The 21,961-nt window shown below is 45.1% G+C and overlaps 2 protein-coding genes across 6 annotated transcripts in view; both read right to left on the bottom strand.

The window, feature by feature from the left end:
- Positions 1–21,961, bottom strand: part of LOC129486815 (uncharacterized) — a 225,527-nt gene that overhangs the window by 161,329 nt on the left and 42,237 nt on the right. Inside the window, exons 3-7 of one of the 5 annotated variants that reach the window (XM_063642972.1) lie at positions 11,276–11,316; positions 10,209–10,319; positions 6,076–6,197; positions 5,240–5,376; positions 2,239–4,023 (exon numbers count right to left, since the gene is read on the bottom strand). The gene's annotated coding sequence lies outside the window, so the exon portion shown is untranslated. Of the gene's footprint in view, positions 1–2,238; positions 5,377–6,075; positions 6,198–10,208; positions 10,320–11,275; positions 11,317–21,961 lie in introns of those variants that run through there. The other 4 variants (XM_063642974.1, XM_063642973.1, XM_063642971.1 and 1 more) reach the window with 4 other exon arrangements.
- Positions 2,239–21,961, bottom strand: part of LOC134737084 (uncharacterized) — a 311,572-nt gene continuing 291,849 nt past the window's right edge. Inside the window, exon 7 of the mRNA XM_063642413.1 lies at positions 2,239–2,706. The gene's annotated coding sequence lies outside the window, so the exon portion shown is untranslated. The remainder of the gene's footprint in view (positions 2,707–21,961) is intronic.

Raw genomic sequence — 21,961 nt, 5'->3', positions numbered from 1 at the left:
GGGACCAGGATGCCAGGGTGAAGTGAGATGGAAAGGATGAGGACGGGATCAGAGATGTCACAGGGCTGCATCCCATGGGCCTCGCAGGCCATGGTGAGGCCTGTGGCTTTTACTCGAAATTAGATGGAACTCTTTGAGGGTTTTGAAGCAAATGGGCTTATGTGCTCTGGCTGCCATTTCAAAGGATCACCCTGGCTGTTGTTTTGAAGACAGATTGAGAGGCGGCTGTTGCAAAAATTCCAGGCAGGAATGAGGGTGGCTTCGACCAAGAAGTGAGAGGAGGTCATAGTCTGGATACATGTGACAGATGGACTGGATAGATAGCATAACTGCCCGAGAGATTCTTCCTGCCCACTGCATCCGTGCACCATGGTCAGCAGTGTCCCACTGGTAGAGATGGTGCCAGAGTCAGCCCCCATCTCTCTGCCAGGAGAACTAGGCAGCTGCTTGAGCTGGCCTCCAGGCCTGTTGCCAGTGGGGGGGCTACCGAATCATACACAGGTAGCCACCAGCACAATCCCACGAGACTCCAAATTTGTTACTGCCCAAGGGGTTATTCCTGCCCACTGCATCAAGAAAGACCATGGCATTGTGTACAAAAAGAATTTAATAGACACGAGGCTGGCCACGCCACGTGGGCGATGGAGTTTGTACTCATATCATCTTGTTCAAAGCTCACAGGTTAGGGATTTTTCAAAAGCAGTTTGGGGGAAGGGGTTGAGGTGGACAGGTAACAGGTGCTTGCTGCTGATTGGTTGGGGCAGAGAAGAAATCGTAATGGGTTGAAGCTGTCCTCCTGTGGGGCTGAATTGCTTCTGCGCGGAGCCATCAGTTCCAGGTGGAGCCATGGGTGTCAGATATGCAAAAAACCTGGAAAGATGTCTCAAAAGGCCAATCTATAATAGCAGTGTTATTCACAGGAGTAATTGGGAAAGTCGCGTATCTTATAACCTCTGGAATAATGTCTGCACCTTAGTAGGATTCATGCTCTCCTCCTCCCCGCACCCTGATGGCCCCCTATCAGCTTTACAAAAGTGGTTGAGTTTTGGGCAAGGCCTATTATCATTTAAACTGTAGCCTAAATGTCTTCCAAAGTTAGCTTGATCCAATAGCCCAGGAATAATTAAGGGAAAGACAAGATGGAGGGTGGGTTAGCTTAGCTTACTGTTATAATTTTCTCACTGATATACCTTTTGCAAAGGTGGTTTTAATAGGATGGATGAGAGGGGATGACCAACTGACGTTTCTCATCTAAACCAAAGCCTTCCCCATCTCAAGGCCTTTGTCAGAACATCTTTTCCATCCTCCCTGTAGCAGGCTCCTTTAGGTCTGGGCTTGACTGTCACCTCCCCAGAGAGGGCTTTGCTGGACCCCAGCTCAAGTGTGCTCCCCTGTAATTCTCATTCCCATCCATGTGGATGTTGTACTTAAACACAAGTTAGTGGCCTGATTAGGTTTTGTCTGTTGCCTTGATTTGGGTCTGTGCCCCACACTGGATGCATCGAGCTCCAGGAGAGCAGAGACCTGGTTTCTCTTGTGCACCTGCCACATCCAAGAACCAAGCTCAGGGCCACTCAGAGGAGGTGCCCACATTATATTCAAATGAGTGCATATTTACATAAAGACATAAAATATCCAACAAGGCATTTGTTTTGGGAAGGAGGGAGGGAGGGAAGGAAGGGAGGGAGGGAGGAAAGAAGGAAGGGAGGGAGGGAGGAAAGAAGGAAGGAAGGAAGAAAGGAAGGGAGGGAGGGAAGGAGGGAGGGAGGGAAGGAGAATTTATGGAATTTGCAGACTCAGCATTTAAACCCAGGTTTGCTTACCCAAATATCACTCACTTTCTACTTCCCTCCTCCACCCCATACAACCATCAATCAATGAACAAACCCACCCTGCGGCTGGCTGGGGAACCTGAGTGCTTAAGTTGCTTGCAATGTAACTGAGAATGCTAAACTAAGATGCATGTAACACAACAGTGACCATGATAAAAAAAAAAAATTCATTAGCAAAGTTTGTTGTAGAAGACTATTTAATTATAAGGAAAGATGTTTATGATACAGTTTTAAAAAAACATTTTAGAAAACAGCATGTAAAATATAATCTCCTTCCTAAAATATATATATATATATATATATATATATATATATATATATATACACATAGAAAATGTACTGGAAGATTTTACATCAAAATGTGAGCTGGGTATATTTGACTGGGGTGATTACTGGTATTTGGCTATTTTGTTTATTTAAATTTTCTATCATGATTCGGTATCACTCTTGGAGCAATACAAAAGTAATTAAAATTATATTTCTGCATACATATAAGTCTATAGTAAGCTGCAAGGTCAGTAGTGATTCCCATAGAAGGGGCAGGCCAGTGGTCAGGCAAGGCTTCCAGAAGGAGGGAAGGCGTGGACTGAGGTGGAGCGCGCATGTGAGAAGACATTTCCTGCCGCCGTTTTCCCACAGTGACGCTGTGTGGTGGCCCCAGGCTCCTCTGGGGTGTTCTGCCTCTTCAAGCCTCTGAGGGAGACATGCAACTTGTTGGCTGGGCCCCTGAGAGGACCCTCCTGCCTGGCTTTGACCTAGAGGTCTCTTGGCCTCCACTGCCTTCATTCCAAAGCACTCCTGAAAGCATCCTTCCTCGGAAGATCCAGGAGAAGCTCACAATTCCATATCAGCTAGGGATGTGTGATCATGTGACCTGCATGTCGCCATATGCAATGACGCGGAGAACAGGAGTCAGAGTGAGAAGGCCTGGGTGGGAGGCCCACTCTCCACTGCTTAGCTAGGCGACCCCGGGGGAGTCATTTCATCTCGGAGTATTAATTGTCTGTAAAATGGGGTAATGAACCTCTCACAGGGCTGTAGTAAGGGCAAAGGAAGATAACTTTTGTGAAATTAATGGGAAAAGGCCAGAAAAGCTGCTTTCTAGACAGTAACTCACAAATGTTAGCAAGCAATGATCCCATGGAAATTCAGTGCAGGACTCACTCTTGCTGGTAACAGAGAAGGAGGGCACAAAAGTCCCTGTCCACAGGGGCCAGGATCCCTGAGGGGTCCTGAGGCCTGGGTAGAAGGCACTAGAGATGCACCCAGCAGGAACTTAGGTGCTGCCAGCTTGCTCAGCATGGAGGAAACCTCTGCAGAGGAGGGGTGGACTGAGGAAGGGGAGCAGCAGAAGACAATTTCACACCAAGTGCTTACAAAGTGCCAGGAACCGTATTATCTCTAATATAAGACACCCTGCCAGGTAGTTATCATCTTCATCATTTTAAAAACGAGTAAAGTGGGGCACAGAGTGTTATGTAACCTGTGCAAGGTCACAGAACCAGAACATGGCCTCTCTACCTTCACTCTACGTGCACTAATCTCCATCCCCAGGGCCGAGGGGCTGCAACCGGATGGTGAGGTTTTAGTCTTAGCCCTGATGGTGAGGTGGGGAGGGGACAAGGGTGACTTGAAAAGCTCTCTGTTCCCCTTGGCAACTGTCTTTCCATTTGCACCCCCTCCTGCACCCCTCTGCCAGGCCTGTTGATCACAGAGGCACCATCCCATTTGCTCAGCCTAGAAGTTCAGAATCTCCCGAGGTTTCTGAAGCCTCCAGCACTGTTCTTTGTGACACTCTAAACACAGCAGCTTCTCCTCCTGGGGATGAGAAAGGGTCAGCCAGAGCCCTGGGCCTCTGTTCCCAACCCCTGAGCCCAGCCCTGTTCCCAAGGCTGCACGCTATATATCCAGCCCCAAGGACATGGTGGGAGCAGGGCGAAGGCAGAGAGGAGAGGGGACACAGGAACTGCCCCTAGGAAGGGAGGCCCCGAGGTCCAGAGAGGGGAACAATTTCAGGCCTGGCTCATGGAGACGTGTCCAGCCTCAGAGGGAGCAGGATCAAGCAGAGTTCCAGGTGCCGGGTAGGGCAGAAGAGGAGGGTGGTCCCAGAGCCCCGTCTAAGTCCCTGCAGGAAATCTCTGAGGAGGAGCTGGCTGGGGGCAGGCTGGGGTGCAAAACGCCTGTCCACTGGCTGTGGGGCAGGAGAGGGAAGAAACTTAAGAGGGGAGTTCTTGTCTGAAGCTCATCTCTACGCTGATGGCCCAGAGTGCAGCTAGGAAGTATGGACTCAAGCTGGACTGCCTGGGTTTGAACCCTGGCTCTGTTACTTAGTAGATTCTCAGGTAAACGAGTTAAATCTCTCCGTGCCTTACTTTCTCCATGTTTACAAGGAATGATAATCACACCTGCCTCAGTGTTGATAAGAGAAAGGAAATGAGTCTGTGTGGTTGAAATTTTCACAGGGAGCCTGGGGTGCGGTCAGCACTGCCTAATCCAGCGACTGGCACACCTTCTCTGTAAAGGGCCAGAAGGTCAATATTTTTAGGCTTTGCTAGCCATATGGTCTCTATTGAATATTCTTTTTGTATTCTTCAACCCTTTAGAGACATAAAAATTGTTCTTAACTCAGAGTTCTTATAAGCACAGAACACCGACCAGATTTAGCCCAAAGGCTGTAGTTTTTGTTTGTTTGTTTGTTTTGAGACAGAGTCTCACTCTGTCGCCCAGGCTGGAGTTCAGTGGTGCTATCTCAGCATCCTGCAACCTCCACCTCCTAGGTTCAAGTGATTCTCCTGCCTCAGCCTTCTAAGCTGGTGGGATTACAGGTGTGCGCTACCATGACTGGATAATTTTTGTATTTTTAGTAGAGATGGGGTTTTGCCATGTTGGCCAGGCTGGTCTCGAACTTCTGACCTCAAGTGATCCACCTGCCTTGGCCTCCCAAAGTTCTCAGATAACAGGCATGAGCCACTGTGCCCAGCAAAGGCTACAGTTTAAGGACCACTGATCTAGACTAAGGGTGACCCTAGAGTTGTAGGTGTGGTTAGGGGCAGGTATATTGGCTGGCTTCAGTTGGAAGCAGTTTCTAGGCCAGCCTGGTGAGGCAGAGGAAACATGGCAAGACTGGGGGCCCGGGTGGGGTGGAGCACAGCCTGCTGTGAGCTCTCACGCTGAGCCCTGGGCCCACCTGCGGCCATCATTCCCATCGCAGTTTAAGAAGCACCTAAGGCTGGAGCCCCTGAGGACAATGACAATGGACAGTGTGCCATTCAGAAGGGATGACCCACCATACGTCCTCTAATAAACATTTACAAGTTGTTTACTATATGCTAAGCACTGGCCTAAGCCATGAACAAGGCAAAAGGGCCCAGGCTTGACCCCTGGAGGTCTCAGCTGGCAGGTTGCACCTTTGACAGCCCCAAGCTGGGTCTTCATCTTGAGTCTCAAGATGCAGTAGCCTCAGTGAACTCCTCAGCCTCCAAGAGTTCATGGGGTGATCCTCTTGGTGGGGCTTGTGAATCTGGGAGCCCATTATTCTGTCCTTCTGGAGAGAAAGAGAAAAAAAAGGATCCACTGACTATAAAATGGTAGCAGGATGGTGGCCCACCTGCATTGCTCAGCTGGTACAGGGGACAGGGCACCCTTCAAGTGAGGACCTCAGAGCATTTGACACATGTTCACTCATTCCAGAAAGCTCTCCTTCACTGCTCTAGATACCAAGGTCTTGAGAGGCTCCTAACTGTGGGCCCTGCCCATCAAAGAGAGTGACAGCATATAGTGAACATTGCCATCTTACAGATTGGAAAACTGAGTTTGAATAAAGCTAACTAAGGTGTCTGAGATCATGCCATTCACCATGATGGAAAAGCAAATCAGAATCTTATGTACCCTGTGCCCCACAAACACAGTGGACTCCTTCCTGTACCCCATCAGCATTCTATTCTATAATATTACAAAGCACAGTTGTACCTGGTTGGTTATCTTTTTTTTATTTTGACTCATGTCCTCTGTGCCCCGAGCCTACTTGTTGCAGGACCCATGGTTAATCTCTAATGAATACACCAGCAATTGACAGGTGGGTTGAGTTTCTTTTTACAAAGAAATGAAAGTAACACCATCATACATATGAGATCTGGAGGGCACAGAGAAGCCAGTTCTGACCATGCCGAAAGAGTGTGGCAGAATTGGAGCGGAAAAGAAAAGTCTCCATAAGTATCTTAGAAAGTGTATCGAGAATGCGTACCTCAAGCTGGTTGTTTTCAACTTGTGACTGACCGCAACACTAACAAACAAGGGAAAATGAAATCCACGATCATCCTCAGACAGGGTCACCCTGACATTCAGAGCAGAAGCCACAAAGTTTTGCTGTAAAGAGCCAGACAATATATATTTTAGGCTCGGCAGGGCACAGTTCTGTCTCGCGATTCCACTCCCCCACTATAGCAGGAAAGCAGCCACAGACAATATGTAAAGAAATGGGCATAGCTATGTTCCAATAAAACTTTATTTACAAAAACAGGCTATGGACCACAGTGTGCCAAATCCTGGTTGAGTAAAGACAATGGCAATGTGACCACTTAATGAGATTCTATCGTGTGCCATGAACTCTACATCTTTTAATCTCCTTCCTAAGGCAGGTGTTTGCTGAGTGCTCACCCCCAAGCCAGGCACTGTTCTAGAAGCTGGGCTTCAGTGCAAGAAAATGCAAAACCCTGCTCCCTCAAACTTACATGGTGGAGAACCCTGCCAACACCCCACCCTCACCCCAAGAAAAAGCATCACCCCGACTTTTCAGAAAAAGAAAAAGGTACGAATCCTAGAACTTGTGAGGGGCACAGCTGGGATTCCAGCACAGATTCCAAATCTCGGTTCTTTTCAGGATGCCATACCATCTCTCAAAGCAGAATCAGGACCCTCAATTTCAACCCAGAGGCTGCATCTCATCTTTAGCCAAGCCAAACTGCAGCTGCAATCTCCTATGCAACAGCAGCCCAAGTTAAAACACCCAAAGCAAGAAAAGATGCAGTGGACACTGACTGTCCAGCCTCTGATAAACCTAATAGAAGCTGCTCTCCAGGGCAGGCCATGCAGGTCTGGCCCCATCCACGTCTGGAATCACGAGATGCAAAAGATGCAATGGATTTAAACTCTGCCTGTCTACCAACAGTCCCATAGACTGAGAGGTCTGGGGGAGGCTCTGGAGCAGGAAGGTGGAGATGACAAACACAGCTCTACTGTTTTGAGGCCTGGTAAGGGCATGGCACTGGTTCAGAGTCTCCCTGTCATCCTTTTTCTATGGTTTTCATGGCTTGGACCCTGAAATAAAAGAGCCCTCTGTGAAAGGGAATGAAGACAGGGAGGAACAGAGAGTAGAAGAAAAAACTTTTCTTGAGTGCCCACTTGATATCAAGCACTTTAACATTTTACTCACACACGATGGGTAGGTATTCATCATTGCTCCTGTTTCATAGACCAAGGATCAGCACAAAATTTTTTTGTAATGGGCCAAGTAGTAAATATTTTGGTTTTGTAGGCCATCCCATCTCTGTTGAAACTACTCAACTGTGCCATCATTGAGTGAAAGCTCTACACACACCAACTATAGCTTATGTAGACAATACATAAATGAACAAGCATAGTTGTGTGCCAATAAAACTTTGTTTATAAATGCTAATGATAGAATTTCCTATAATTTTCATGCTATAAAATTACACTTCTTGTGATTTTTTTATTTAAACATCTAAAAATGTAAATGTTTATATTTGCATTTAATTTACATTTATATTTAAAAATGTAACATTTTCTATGTAAGAAACCATTTAAAAATGTAGCAAAAATCCTTAATGTGCAAGCTGTACAAAAACAGGCAGTGGACTGGATTTAACTTGCGGATCATAGTTTGCTGACCCCTGTTTTAGAAGAATTCATAGTTTTAGAAGAATTCATTTAGGTGACCTGGCAACCTGACGCAGAGCCTAGGTTTGTAGGTGCATGTTTGCAGGTGCGTACACCATGCTGCTGATGTAGCATTAGGAGGGGTGGCGAGGACTGTAGCAAAAACCTATCCATTTTGACAACTTCAAGTAGAACAGTAAAGGCCTTTATCCATTCAATCATTCAATCACTTATTCAATGGTTCCTTAAAATGTGCAGAGCTGGGAGGACATGGTGACTCATGCCTGTAATCCCAGAACTTTGGGAAGCTGAGGCAGGCAGATCACAAGGTCAGGAGTTTGAGACCACCCTGGTCAACATGGTGAAACCCTGTCTCTACTAAAAACACAAAAATTAACTGGGCGTGGTGGTGTACACCTGTAATCCCAGCTACTCAGGAGGCTGAGGCAGGGGAATCCCTTGAACCTGGGCGGCAGAGATTGCAGTGAGACAAGACTGTGCCGTAGCACTCCAGCCTGGGCGACAGGGCTAGATTCTGTCTCAAAAAAAGAAAAAAATGTGCAGAGCCCTGGGGGAGGTGATATGCATGCCAAAGGCCTCTTTCAAGCCTTACACCAACTCTTTTTAATTTTTATTTTTTGAGACGAAGTCTTGCTCTTCTCCCCCAGGCTGGAGTGCAATGGCGTGATCTCAGCTCACTGCAACCTCCGCCTCCTGGGTTCAAGAGATTCTCCTGCCTCAGCCTCCTGAGTAGCTGGGATTACAGGCACCTGCCACCAAGCCTGGCTAATTTTTGTATTTTTAGTAGAGATGGAGTTTCACCATGTTGACCAGGCTAGTCTCGAACTCCTGACCTCAGGTGATCCACCCACCTCGACCTCCCAAAGTGCTGGGATTATAGGCGTGAGCCACTGTGTCCGGCCAAGCCTTACAGCAACTCTTCAGAGGGTTGGTTATTTACAATGCTTATCCCCACTTTACTGATGAGAGAACAGAAGTGGGGGAAGCCCAAGCTCTTTCCGTGATCCAAGCTGCTTAGGCGTTGTGATGGTAGAATCTTTTCCTTAAGGAATATGGCAGCAAATAACCAAAATAGAAATAAAAAAATATGAAAAGACCAAAAAAGAAAGACAGATCTTAAAGTTGCATATACGTATTATTCCAGATGCAGCAGTCGGAAAAACTTGCTGTAAGAGGCATCTGGGCAGGATGGAAGAGGGCAGCATTTCAGCCAAAGGAGGTGGGGGCACTGCAGGCAGCAAGAAACAGAAAGAACAGAAATAATAAAGTCCCAGAGAGCAGGATGGAAAACTGAGTAGATGGCAGATCTCCTGGTGGTGCAAAAGTTATTAGGTTGGTGAAAAAGTAACTGCAGTTTTTGCCATTACCTTTAATGGCAAAAATCGCAATTACTTTTTCACCAACCTAATAGTATGGACACTGGGAGGTGTGCTGGATCAGTCAGAGGAAGGCCTAAGGCCCCTGCCCAGAGGAGGGGAAGGGAAGAGCTTCAGGGAGCTGGGGACACCTGAGCCATCTGTCTGATGTGACAGTTGAGCAAAGGTTGGTGTGTTGGTAGCACAAGACTAGGGACTTTCAGAAGGTGCTGGAAGGGGAGATGGAAAAGGAGACAGAGAAAAATAAACGAGACACAGCAGGGGGGCTGGTGGACAGCTGGAAATTCTGAGCCTAAGGGTTCTTTGCAGCTTCCCAGCCCCTGCACTGGGAGGGTCAGCTGGGCCAGCCCGGTGGGATGCAGGGGTAAGTGTCACCACCAGGCCCAAAGCTTGCACACGGCCCAGGGGAGAAGAGGACAGCTCAGTCCAGTTGCTGACCTGTTGGGCTTCAGCTGTCTCAAACTCCTCTCACATTCCCACCCTCACAACCTTATGAGGACAGCTCTCAGCAACCCCACAGGACAACGGGGACACTCAGACCCACAGGCCACAAAGCCTGGAATGGAGACACACCCTGAGATTTCCTATGACTGCTAATGATACCAGCTGGCACCTGTGGGGTGCTTATGACGTGCCAGGCACTGAGCTAAGCTTTTACCATCCTCACAACTTAACTGTATTACATATTATTATAAATGTATGTATATATACATGAAATACTATATATTATCCTGATAAGTAACTTTAAAGGTAGAGCAGTTGTTTTGTCCCACACTGAGTATGCAGCCAGGACTGAACCCAGCTGTTTTCTTTGTCACCTTACCGCCCTTTCCTGTATCCCTCTAGAGTGTAAGCAGCACCTCTGGAGAACAGAGAGTTATCAAGAATGAAGAAGAAAGGAAAAGCAGCTGTCTTGGGGACACTGGAGCCCCATTATCTCCCCAGATGAGAATGTAAAGGACATGTTGGGGGAGGGGTGGGTGAGCCAGGGTGCTGTGTGATGCGGGCGCTGGAGGATGATTCTGAATAAAGGTCAGGCTTCTCCAGCGTGAGAAAGCCAGCCGGAGAGGAGTGATTCCCTCACCCATAGCAGTGCAGGCTTAGCCGACAGCCGGGACGAGTACCGGACTTGGCCCGGAGTGCAGGTTGTACAATCGTCTCAGCCCTGCCGGTCACTGCAGAGCACCAGGGCAACCTTGGGAGAGGAAAAACAAACTCATGAAGGCCTGCCAGGCCCGGACAGTCCGAGGAGTAAACAGAGGAGTGATCGCCCCCAGGGACCTAACACTCCTCCCTGTCCTGCTGGGCTAATAATAATTACAGTCACTAACATTTATGGAGCACTCACATGCCAGGCACGTGTGCTCAGAGCTTTAGATACATTCTCCCTTTAATCCTCCAGGAAAGTCTGTGGGAAAGGTGAACAAATTATTCCCATTTTACAGATGAGGATCAGGAACTGAGCTGGGATCATCAAGCTATTTAAATAGAGGAGCTGGAATCGAAACCTGGCAACCTGACTCCACAAGCTGCACCCATGACCTCCATGCCACAGGGAGGCTGCTGGGCATGTGGCAATAGAAAAAAAAAATATTTAGGAGCCTAGATTATGTGGAATCAGATCTTAGCTCCACTGCTGCTCACTGGATGATCTTGGATTAACTATGCTTAGCAACTGTTGTCTCAGTGGTATAGTGGGGACCCCAGGTCCTAGCGTGGTAATGAGCATGGGAGGTGACATTAATGAGCAAAGTGTCTGCCAGTAGTTCCTTCATACCTGGTGTCTGATCTCATGGGACCACAGCCCCTGCCACCTCCCAGAATATGACCTGGGTCTTCCCTGAACCTCTGACTTCTCCTCAGCCCCCCATCCTCCTGGGCTGCACTCTATTTGGTGAACTCCCAAAGAGGATTCCAAAGCCTAACAAGTGACCAAAGGCTCCCTAAGAAACATGCTCTCTGATGACTTGGCCCCCCATCAAAGTCAGCCTTTAACTTTTCTCTTCCCTCCGTTGCCAATTCATTATACCCCATCCATGGAACAATAAGGGAAATGTAAAAGGTGGGCAATTCAATTGCATCAATATGTCTACTTTCTGGAAGTTTGGACACACAGTCTTTTGAGAAAAGAAACAGAAACCGTAAGCTCACCAAACGCAGGTAAAGACAGTCTTCTGTGGAGTTACCCAAACCTATTTGAAAGTAAAAACTCTAGTCAGGCCCTCCTTGGAGGTAACAAATTCCATAAATATAGAAAACTGCTGGCCCTGGGAAAGACTTTTTTCTTTGTCTGCAAAGTATCTCCCCACTACTCCATAAACATCCAGGTCCCTGTCCCATAGATTGAGTGAGGTGGAGGGGAAGGCCCATGCGTAGAACTGAATTCAACACGATTGGTTTTCTTTGCAATCCTTTGAAATAAAATCCGAGGATTTTGTTATATGCATTTTAAAAGCATTATTCTGAAAACGTGTTCATAGCTTCTCTAGTTTGCCAAGAGGGTTTATGGTACAAAAAATGTTCCAAGCATTTCTGATCCTCGTGGGTGAGGCCCTAGTGAAGTCACATGTTCCTTACTCTTCATGAAATCATTCTCTAACGGTTTCTTATAGCTAGGATCCCGTTGTTTTCCCCTTTCAGCTTTCCCTGTGGAAATCCTCCTGGTTTGTCTGCAAATATGTGTAACAGAGAAAGAGAGAGGGAGAAACAAAGAAAGAATGATTTTCTTCTAATCTCAACATACTTTTCCAATTATGACCCCCCCGACCCTGCTATGCGTAATTGTGTGTTTAATCATCTGTACGCCCTCATGGCCTGCAAATTGCAGAAGGGCAGGGGCAATGTTGAATCCTTGCATCCCAGTTATAGACTGAACATTTGTGTCCTCCCAAAATTCATACGCTGAAATTCTAACCTCCAGGGTAATGGTATTGGGAGGTGGGGCCTTTGTGGGGTGACAGTCCTGACAGTGGAGCTCTCCTCATGACTGGGATTAGTACCAGTATTGGGGGGTGATGATCATGACAGTGGACCCCTCATGACTGAGATTAGTACCATTATAAAAGGGACCTCAGAGAGCTCTCCTGCCCCTTCCTTCACATTAGGACACTGCAAAAAAGTAATCATTTATGAACAAGGAAATGGGCCTTCACCAGACGCAGAATCTATCAGCACCTTGATCTTGGACTTCCAAACCTCTAGAACTGTGAGAAATGAACTTAGTCTTAAAGTATTCTGTTGTAGCAGCCAAAATGGACTAAGACAGTAGGTCTCTGATCAGATCAGTTTTGGCTAAGTGCTTGAGATGAGAAGGGGTCTTACCACACATAGCTTCTCTCATTTCCATGGGTAAATTTCCCTCCCTCCAGGAAATCTCAAGATATTTTCCCCTGGCCTCAGTGATCTGTTCAGAGTTCTTGGCCTTTTCTTCTTATTTGGGCCACATGGAGGACAAGTTGGCACAGCACCTGCCTCCTGGGGTCAGGGCCTGGCAGTGCCTTCTCACCCACATGGACTTTTTCCCTCTCTCCTCCTCTGAGCTCACTGCAGAGTGAAGACTACATTCCCTCCCGAAACCGCTGGTCTACACAACTAGCAAAATAGCCTCTTGCTTGTGGGTGTATCTGGTAATCATGGTGATAAATGAAAGAACAAGTTTTTCTTGAACAGTGAGTCTATACCAGCTGAGTACTGGACCTTTCGCAGTTGATATTTACGGAACACTCCATCCCCAAACTGCAGAGGACGCATTCTTTTCAGGTGCACATGCAACATTCGTCACAGGACACTGAGCCATAAAATAACCTCAACCACTTTCAAAGGACTGAATTCATGCACAGCATCTACTCTGAGGACAATGGAAAGAGACTAGAAGTTAACAATAGTAAGTAGGTAGACAATTCCCAAATACCTGCAAATGGGGAACCTCGCTCAGTGCTTGGCACAAAGTGGGCTTTCAATAATATTAGCTCCATCCCCCAACCCCTGCCCCGACATCTTTCTCCACCTTAGGTATGACCAACCCCTCTGCTGCTGCTGAAAGTGAAGGTAAACCAGCAGCCAAGGACATTGCTGAAGCCCTGAGTGTGTCTTTCACTGGCCAGTCTACACCATGAGCTGGGACCGTGAATTAACCCTGGCCCCTGCACTGAGCCCATGGGCTTTCACCAGATCCATGCTTAGACAGGAAGATCTCCACCATTCTGCCAAACAAGGCACCTACCTTGCTGAGGGGGCTGCCCAGGTGTGGGGTGAGGCTTGATTTAGTAATGGATCTTGTTCTGCTTACTCAGAATATTCTCTGGCAAATAAAATCAAACTTGTTTTTTGGGGGGGAATTTAACTGTTATGTCTTGAGGAAAAAAAACAAGTAGCGGCTGGGCATGGTGGCTTACACCTGTAATCCCAGCACTTTAGGAGGCCGAGGTGGGCAGATCACTTGAGGTCAGGAGTTTGAGACCAGCCTAGACAACATGGTGAAACCCCATCTCTACTAAAAATACAAAAAATAGCCGGGCGTGGTGGCACGTGTCTGCAATCCCAGCTACTCGGGAAGCTGAGGCAGAAGAATGCTTGAACCTGGGAGGCGGAAGGTGGAGGCTGCAGTGAGCCAACATTGCTCCACTGCACTCCAGCCTGGGAGACAGAATGAGACTCCATCTCAAAAAAAGAAAAAAAAAAAAAAAAGTGGCACATCAGGAATGTCAGCAGAGTTAGAGGGTTTCCATGATTGCAGCAACACAGAAAACCAGCAAAAACCTTGGTGAGCCAATCATTCAAAGTAAATAGCAGGCGTAGCCCTGGCATTCTTTGGGTTGGAAAACGAGGTGGGCCCTTAGTTCTGCTTAAGAGTTTGCCTGAGCTCTTCAAGGCCAATAATAGGAGTGATCCATGTTTTTGATTCATTAACTAAATGGGCAGTTGTGGTGTTAATAATCTGCCACGCATAAGCGCCAGGTGGAGAGACACATTATTGCCAGATGCCTGAAATGTGTAAACAACCACAGTTTACAGAGACAAAGCTGGTTGCAGCATCATTTTCCTGCAAATTAGGATAAAGTCACCTAGGCACAAATGAGTAGAAAATTAGGATCTGAATTAAAACACATCTAAAGAGACTGATACATGACAAAACATCCTTGGCAATCAGTTCATGGAGGCTTTCACTGGGATTCCATCGAGTGAAGGGAGTTTAAAAAGGTACGATTACAGCCCAGTTTTGTCACATCTGAGCTGTGGAACCATGGGCAAGAGGTTTCACCTCAGTTTCCTCATCTGTGAAAAAGGGGTGGTAGTGAAAGAATTTACCTCAGAGGGCTGATGAAGACTGAGATAAATGCACAAAGATGCCCCACAAGTGCCAATCACATAACAGTAAACAATATTGGGCACTGACCGTGCAACCTAAGCAAAGATGCTGCATTAGGACAATTCTGGGAAGTAGATAAGAAAATTAAAGCTCAGGAAAGCTAAGACATTTGTCCAAGGACATAGCTGTAAATCATAGAGTCAAACTCAGTCTAACTCCAGAACCTCAAGAAACTTCCAGTCCAATAGGAGTAATCAACAGAAACCACTCCCAACAATTCCAGGACAGCCAGCCACGCAGCCCCAGGGACAATATGCTGGAGCCAAACACAGCCAGGGCCCACCCTGTAGGAACAAGGAGTTAAGCTGTCCCATTTGAGCTGGGTCTTGAAGGATGTTTTGGTTTTTACCAGAAAGAGAAGGAGGTAAGAACGGCCTTATTGGAAAACCCATACTGAACAAAGTAAGATGGTATGGATTAAAAGAAATTCTCTGTTTAGGTAAAGCTGACAAGACAGCTGTTGTGGTGTGAGCTTTGGGTTTGTTGGAGCCTCTTATGACTATTTCTGTGTCTTTGCAAACATTCTGGTTAGTACAGTGCTGTGGGTATAAGTACTGGCTCTGGTGTCTGATGGTCTAAGTTGACATAATCAAGCTGTGTGACTTTGGGGAAGAGACTTAACCTCTCTGGTCCTGAAGTAGGTTTGCCTTTCACATGAGGATTAGCATAGTAGCACTCTGGGCAGCTGTACTAACTGCAGAGCTCCATGTGAACACTTAGCATCAAGCCTGCTAGGAAGCTGATGCTTATGTTTCTGTCCCACTAGATGTGGCCCTGGGTCTCCCTGTGTCATCCTTTTGCCCACTGCCTAGACCCCTTCTGCCCATTGGCTGGAATACTCAAGGAAATACTAGTTTGTGTCCTAAAAAAAAGGAAATTCTCAAGAACCAAAGAGAAATGGGGCTTGGACTATTACTATTACTAGGGATGAGTTACTGCTGAAAACAACTTATCGACTCACAGCCAGATTTAGGGATCTGACTTCATCCCTTTTGCAAAATACATTTTGGCTAAATAAGTGTGACGTGATGTCATTTGAATTCTAACCATTTGACGGCTGACAAAGAAGGCACTTTTTGTCTGGACCACAAGGATGTCTGTACTAATCTTTGTGTTTTATCATATAAAACAGAATGGCAGATTGGAGACTTTCATACAAAGGTACATTTGCTTTATCGTCTCCTCTTACACTTCACAAACTCTAATCTTGGGGATCTTGTTTTTTGCCTGGGCTTAGCTAGGTGCTTATGTTAATCAGTCTTTAAATCAAAGATGCTAAGACATACATCTTTTCAAAGTTCAATATCTCCAAAATAGGTATGTGTCCTACAACCAGTGGCATACAGTAATGCAGTAGTTTCATTGGAAGCATTTGTTTCTTAGTACACATGAATTAAGGGTGAGTCATAAAATGAAGGCATCTTAAATTTGAGAAAATATTGTTTGTGTGGAGAAGCATGCTAGGTTTTGGACAAAACTTGCTTTTGCTTGAAACAACAACCACATCAATATATGTTATCACTTTTAACTTACAGATAAGAAATCTGATGCCCAGAGTGTTCAAAAAAAGGTTTTTCTCATGACTGCCTAGTACGTAGGAGGAAGAGTTAAGGTGGGGTTCTCATTACTATTGTGGATTACATATTTACTGCAAAACTTAGTGCTGTAAAACAATAATTGTTTTATGTTGCATGATTTTTTTGGTCAAGAATTTGGGATGGGCTTGGCTGGGTGGTTCTCAATTGGAGTTTCCCATGCCCTTGTGGTCAGATGTCAGCCGGGCCACCGACTTTTGAAGGTGCAGAGGGCCTACATGTGCATCCAAGATGGCGGCTCTCAAGGTTGCTAGCTGATGCTGGGAGCTCAGCTGAGGCTACAAACAAGGGCACCCACCAGGGACCTCTTCAGCTCGACAGTCTCAGTGCTTTCCCCAGAATAAGTATGCTCAGAAAACCAGGCAGGAGCTGCATAAAGCAGTCACAAGCCTGCACAGACTCAAGGAAAAGTCATATATCCCATCTTTCAATGGAAAGAAGAATATCAAGGAACAAGGTCATTTTGTTTTTAAACCATCACAGATGGGAACCTCGTTCTGACTGGTACCAAGACCCCATATTTGGAATGACTTGTCTGGTGCCTAGGAGCAAAGCAAGAAAAAGAGAGTGTGAACTAATCATGAGGAAGAGGATTTTTAAACAAATGCAAGAGGGTTCATCCAGTCACATGTAGCTTCATTTTCATTTTCATGTATTCACTTTGGAACCTCAAACACTGGTCCAGCATTGCTCCCATTATTCAGAACATATCTAGAGCTTTCTGGGAAGTGGTTTCGGGGCCAATTTCGCAGGCTCATAAGAAACATCAGGCTTAGAATTGTGTCAGCTATACTTTATGTCTAACCTAAAATGGCCTTTTGTAGTTTAACAAGTATTTAGTGATCACCTGCTACAGAATGTTCTGGTTTCTGTGGATTCCTTGATGAACAAAACAATACCTCATTCTTCACTTGGCTTACATTTTGCTGGAGGATGCAAAAAATAACCAAATTTGTAATAACATCCACAAGTCATCAGTACTACAGATAATGATAGGAAATGAGGGGCGGGGGAAACTCTTTTAGAGGGAGTGGTCAGAAAAGGCCTCTCTGAGAGTTGACATCTAAGCAGAGAGCCAGGCAGATGTGCAAGGGAGAGTGTTCCAGAAAAGGAAAATAGTATGTGCAAAAGCCCTGAAGCCACACTGGTCTCAGATATGTCTGGCCCACAGCAAGGAGGCCAGTGTGGAAAGTAGGATAAACAAGGGGGGAAAGTGGCAGAGGAAGCGTGCACCTGGGGTTCACTAAGGACAGAGAAGGCACTTAGGATTTTAATCTGAGATGAGATCCATGGGAAGATTTTGAGTGGTTTAGTCCCATGCTTTGGTTCACATTTTTAAAGGATCCCCTGGCTGCCAAGGGGGTATAAAGGATAGAGTAGAAACAGGAAGATAGATTAGGAGGCTCCTGCAGTAAATCAGGCTAAAGGTGGTGACAACTTTGTCTGAACTGTCCTTGGTGGAGAAGGTAAGTAGGGGGTAAAAAGAGCAGATATTTGTTCCATAGGATTTGCTAATGGACACACCTACCAGTTGATCCTTTAAACCCATGAACAAGGTATGTTTCAAAATATTGCTTAGTGGCTGCCCAAATTACAGTGGGACCTCGACAGAGGTGGCAACTTGGATGGTAGAAAATGAGAGACCCAGGTTACACCAGTTCCCTCAAACACTAGCTGAGGATCTTGACCCTCACTGCATAGAAAGAGCAGGAGCTCAGGCATTAGCCCTTCCTTCTCACTCTCACTCTCTGGCAAGAAAGGTATGAGGAGAGTCAAAGAATAAATCACTAGTTGGAAAGACCCTCTCAAAAAAAGAGTTCACAGATAAGTCTAGAGCCTTCAAAGGGAGCTGCCAGGAGAGACCCAAGCCCATTTGCATGGGCAAGTTTGGGTATTTCGGCCATTCAGTTGTTGACACGACTTGGTAGTCACAGCCTCTCCTTTGCAAGCCAACGTTCTCTAAGGAGCCTTTTTTTGTCAAAAAGAAACCACCATTGTGGCTGCTTTGAGACAGATTTTATGGGGAGTTTCATGCTCTATGAGCCTCAGTAGTGAAAGGGTCAAGGTTCTGCTTAAATACCACAAGTGGCCCAATGATGGGATCAAGATGCAAACCCAAGCCTATAATAGTGACTACTTTTCTTTTAATTTTACTCTGACAAGCACATCTGCAGCCAATTACAATGTGCCAAGCAATGTTCTAATCATTTTATAAAATGTTTAGTCATTCAATGATCCTAACAATCATATGAATTCAGTATCACTATTATCCTTTATTCAACAGTCAATACACAGTTACTGAGCATTTTATACATGAGAAAAGCGAGTCACAGAGCAACTAAGTGACTTGTCTAAAATCACGCCACAGAGCCAAGATTAGAACCCAGGAACTCTTGCTCTGGAACTTTGGCACATAGGTACCATGTTAAGCTGTTCTACACTGTGCTTTGTTGGAAATCTGTATATCTATTAGAAATAATTTCAGCTGAAAATAAGAAACAATCCAAGTTAGAGTGACTTAAACAACAGGACATGTTGTACATAACAAGAAGTCTGGAGATAGTCATCTGTCTTAGGCTGATGGAACAGTTCAACAACGCCATAAAAAATCCAGACCTTTTCTATCTTTGCTGCTCCACTATCTCAGTCTATTGACTTGTCACCTCATAATTACAAGATGGCTGCTGCACATCCAGGTATCATGTCCAAGATCTAGGGAGGAAGAAAGGAAAAGAGTAATAAGCTTCCTCTGCAAGGGGCTTTGCCTTTTCATTGGAGAAGAGACTCCCTCCTCGGCATACTGTTCCTAACAAGACTGGGTAACTTGCCTGCCATTACCATATCTAGTTTAAACCAGTCATGATTCATCTCACCAGGTTGGGATAAGAGTCTGACTTCCCTGAGACTTGGTGCCCCCTGCCAACCCTTTGAACATATTGATGTTCTGTACAGTGGGAGGCAATGGTTTTGAGATAACAAGAGACAGCGTCTGCTATGGATATTACTACCCCATGATGGGAACATTGCAGCTAGAAGGCACAAAGTTAAGATCACATGACTGACAATACGGCAGCTCCAGAATACTAATGCAGGTCCATCTAACTCTAAATCTCATTATTTTAACTGTAAAGTAATACATTGCTAAGTGGAGTCGAGAATGGATGGACACACGTGTGGCTTTACCACTGAAAGTTGTAGCACCCCGAACAAGTTACTTAACCTCCCTAAAGCTCAATCTATTTATCTCTAAATTGTGGCTAGTAATGATGCTGAACCAAGGGGCAACTATGAGTGTAAAATGAAATAATATACGCAAAGAACCTGACAATACTAAGCAATCAATAATTCTTGGCTATTTTTATTATTGTTGTCACTACTATTATCACTCGTTACCCTACAAGACTTTGTAGCTACAGTGGCCTTGTACTCAGATTAGAACACCATTTTGGGCATCTTTGGGCAATCTGGTAATGGCAGTCAGTAGTGGGTAGGCCTGAAAGTGAGGCGGGGTGTTCAATACAATACTAACTACAGATTTAAGAATCTTCCAGCTTGTCTTGCTTGAATGTAGTGAGTCAAGGACTGGTGGCTCAAAATACAGGTCTACAGATCTCCAAGGCACAATAGTTTAGTTTTAGCCTTGGTTCTGTTACTAGTAAAATGCCGTTTGGCCAGAAGTATCTCATTTCTCGTTTGGGGACCTTTGTGTTTTCATCTGCATGGTGAAGTGGTTTTTCCATTATTGGTATTCAGTGTGTAGTGGACACCAATTCAGCAGCTATTATACTCACGGTGCCATGGAAGCCATAGAGGAGCAGTGATAGGGGATGCGGATCTCACACTCAGAAAGCTTAGAGGCTTAGGGATCTTCAGTGTTTCCTTCAGCATAACATTTAATAACATTAGCCAGAAGGCAAGGCTAATAACCCCCAACCCAAAGGTTTATTCTGAGGATTAATCATGTTAGTGACATTGTAACAAAAAATTTCCGAACAAATGCAAAAAACATATAGCTATGGCAGTTTCCTAATGAGCTAAACATAGTCTCACCATGTGATCCAATAATTGCGCTCCTTGGTGTCTACCCAAATGAGTAATAGGTTCTGTTCCCACAAAAACCTATGAACAAATGTCTGTAGCACCTTTATTTGTAGTTGCCAAAAATTGGAAGCAACTAAGATGTCCTTCAATAAGTGAATAGATAAACAATCTGTGGTATGTCAAAATCCCAGCAAGTTATTTTGTGGATATCTACAAGCTGATTCTTTTATAGCAAGGCGGAAGACCCAGAATAGCTGACACAATACTGCAGGAAAAGAACACACAAGCTGGAGGACTGACACTACTCCACTCCAACACTTCCTATAAAGCTACGGTCATCAAGATGGCATGGTATTGGCAAAGGAATAAACAAGCAGATCAATGGAACAGAACAGACAGCCTGGAAACAGACCCACATATATATAGTCAATTGACCTTTGACAAAGGAGCAAAGACATTACAATGGAGGAAAGATAATTTTTTTCAACAAATGGTGCTGAAACAACCAGACATTCATTTGCAAAAAACGAATCTAAACATAGATCTTAAACCCTTCACAAAAATTACCTCAAAATGCATCATAGACCTAAAAGTAAATTTAAAACAATAAAACTCTCAGAAGATAACAAAGGAGAGAATCCTAGATGACCTTGAGTATGGCAATAACTTTTTAGATACAACACCAAAGGCACAGTCTATGAAAAAATTAATTGATGAGCTGGACTCCATTAAAATTAAAAACTTCTGATCTGCAAAGACACTATAAAGAGAATGAAAAGACAAGTCATTGACTGGGAGAAAATACTTGAGTAAGACATGTCACTTAAAGGAATTTTATACGAAGTGTACAAAGAGCTCTTAAAACTCAAGAATAGGGAAATGAGCAACCCAGTTAAAACATGAGCAAAAGACCTGAGCACGCATCTCATCAAAGAAGGTATACAGATGGCACATAGACATATGTCATGAGGGAAATGCAAATTAAAACAACAATTAGATACCACTACACACCTATTAGAATGCTGAAATCTAAAACATGAATACCAAATTCTGGTGGAGGATATGGAGCAACAGGGACTCTCATTGTTGGTGGGAATGCAAAATGATATAGCCACTTTGGAAGACAATTTGGCAGTTTTCTATAAAGCAAAACATATTCTTACCATAAGATCTAGCAACAGAACACCTTGATATTTACCCAAATAAGCTGAAAACTTACATCCACACAAAAACCTACACACAAATGTTTATAGCAGCTTTATGCACAATTGCCAAAAACTTGGAAGCAACCAAGATGCCTTTCAGTAGGTGACAGGGTAAATAAACTGTGGTACATCCAGACAAAGAAATATTATTCAGCACTAAAAACGAATGAGGTGTTAAGCTATGAAAAGACATGGAGGGACCTTAAATGCATATTACTAAGTGAAAGAATCAGTCTGAAAAGGCTACATCCTTGGGAGGCCGAGGCGGGCAGATTACGAGGTCAGGAGATTGAAACCATCCTGGCTACCATGGTGAAAACCCTGTCTCTACTAAAGATACAAAAAATTAGCCGGGCATGGTGGTGGGCGCCTGTAGTCCCAGCTACTTGGGAGGCTGAGGCAGAAGAATTGCTTGAACCCGGCAGGCGGAGCTTGCAGTGAGCCGAGATTGCACCATTGCACTCCAGCCTGGGTGACAGAGTGAGACTCCGTCTCAAAGAAAAAAAAAGAAAGAAAAAAAGAAAAGGCTACATCCTATGTGATTTCAACTGTGTGATTCTGAAAAAGATAAAACCATGGAGATTAGTGGGTTGCCAGGGGTTAGGGGGAGAGAGGGAGTAATGAGGAG

The sequence above is a fragment of the Symphalangus syndactylus genome, chromosome 7 (genome assembly GCF_028878055.3).
Source record: "Symphalangus syndactylus isolate Jambi chromosome 7, NHGRI_mSymSyn1-v2.1_pri, whole genome shotgun sequence".
In the NCBI taxonomy this organism is placed as follows: Eukaryota; Metazoa; Chordata; class Mammalia; order Primates; family Hylobatidae; genus Symphalangus; species Symphalangus syndactylus.
The sequence above is the reverse complement of the archived record's forward strand: the minus strand, read 5'-3'. Positions and strand labels throughout refer to the sequence as shown.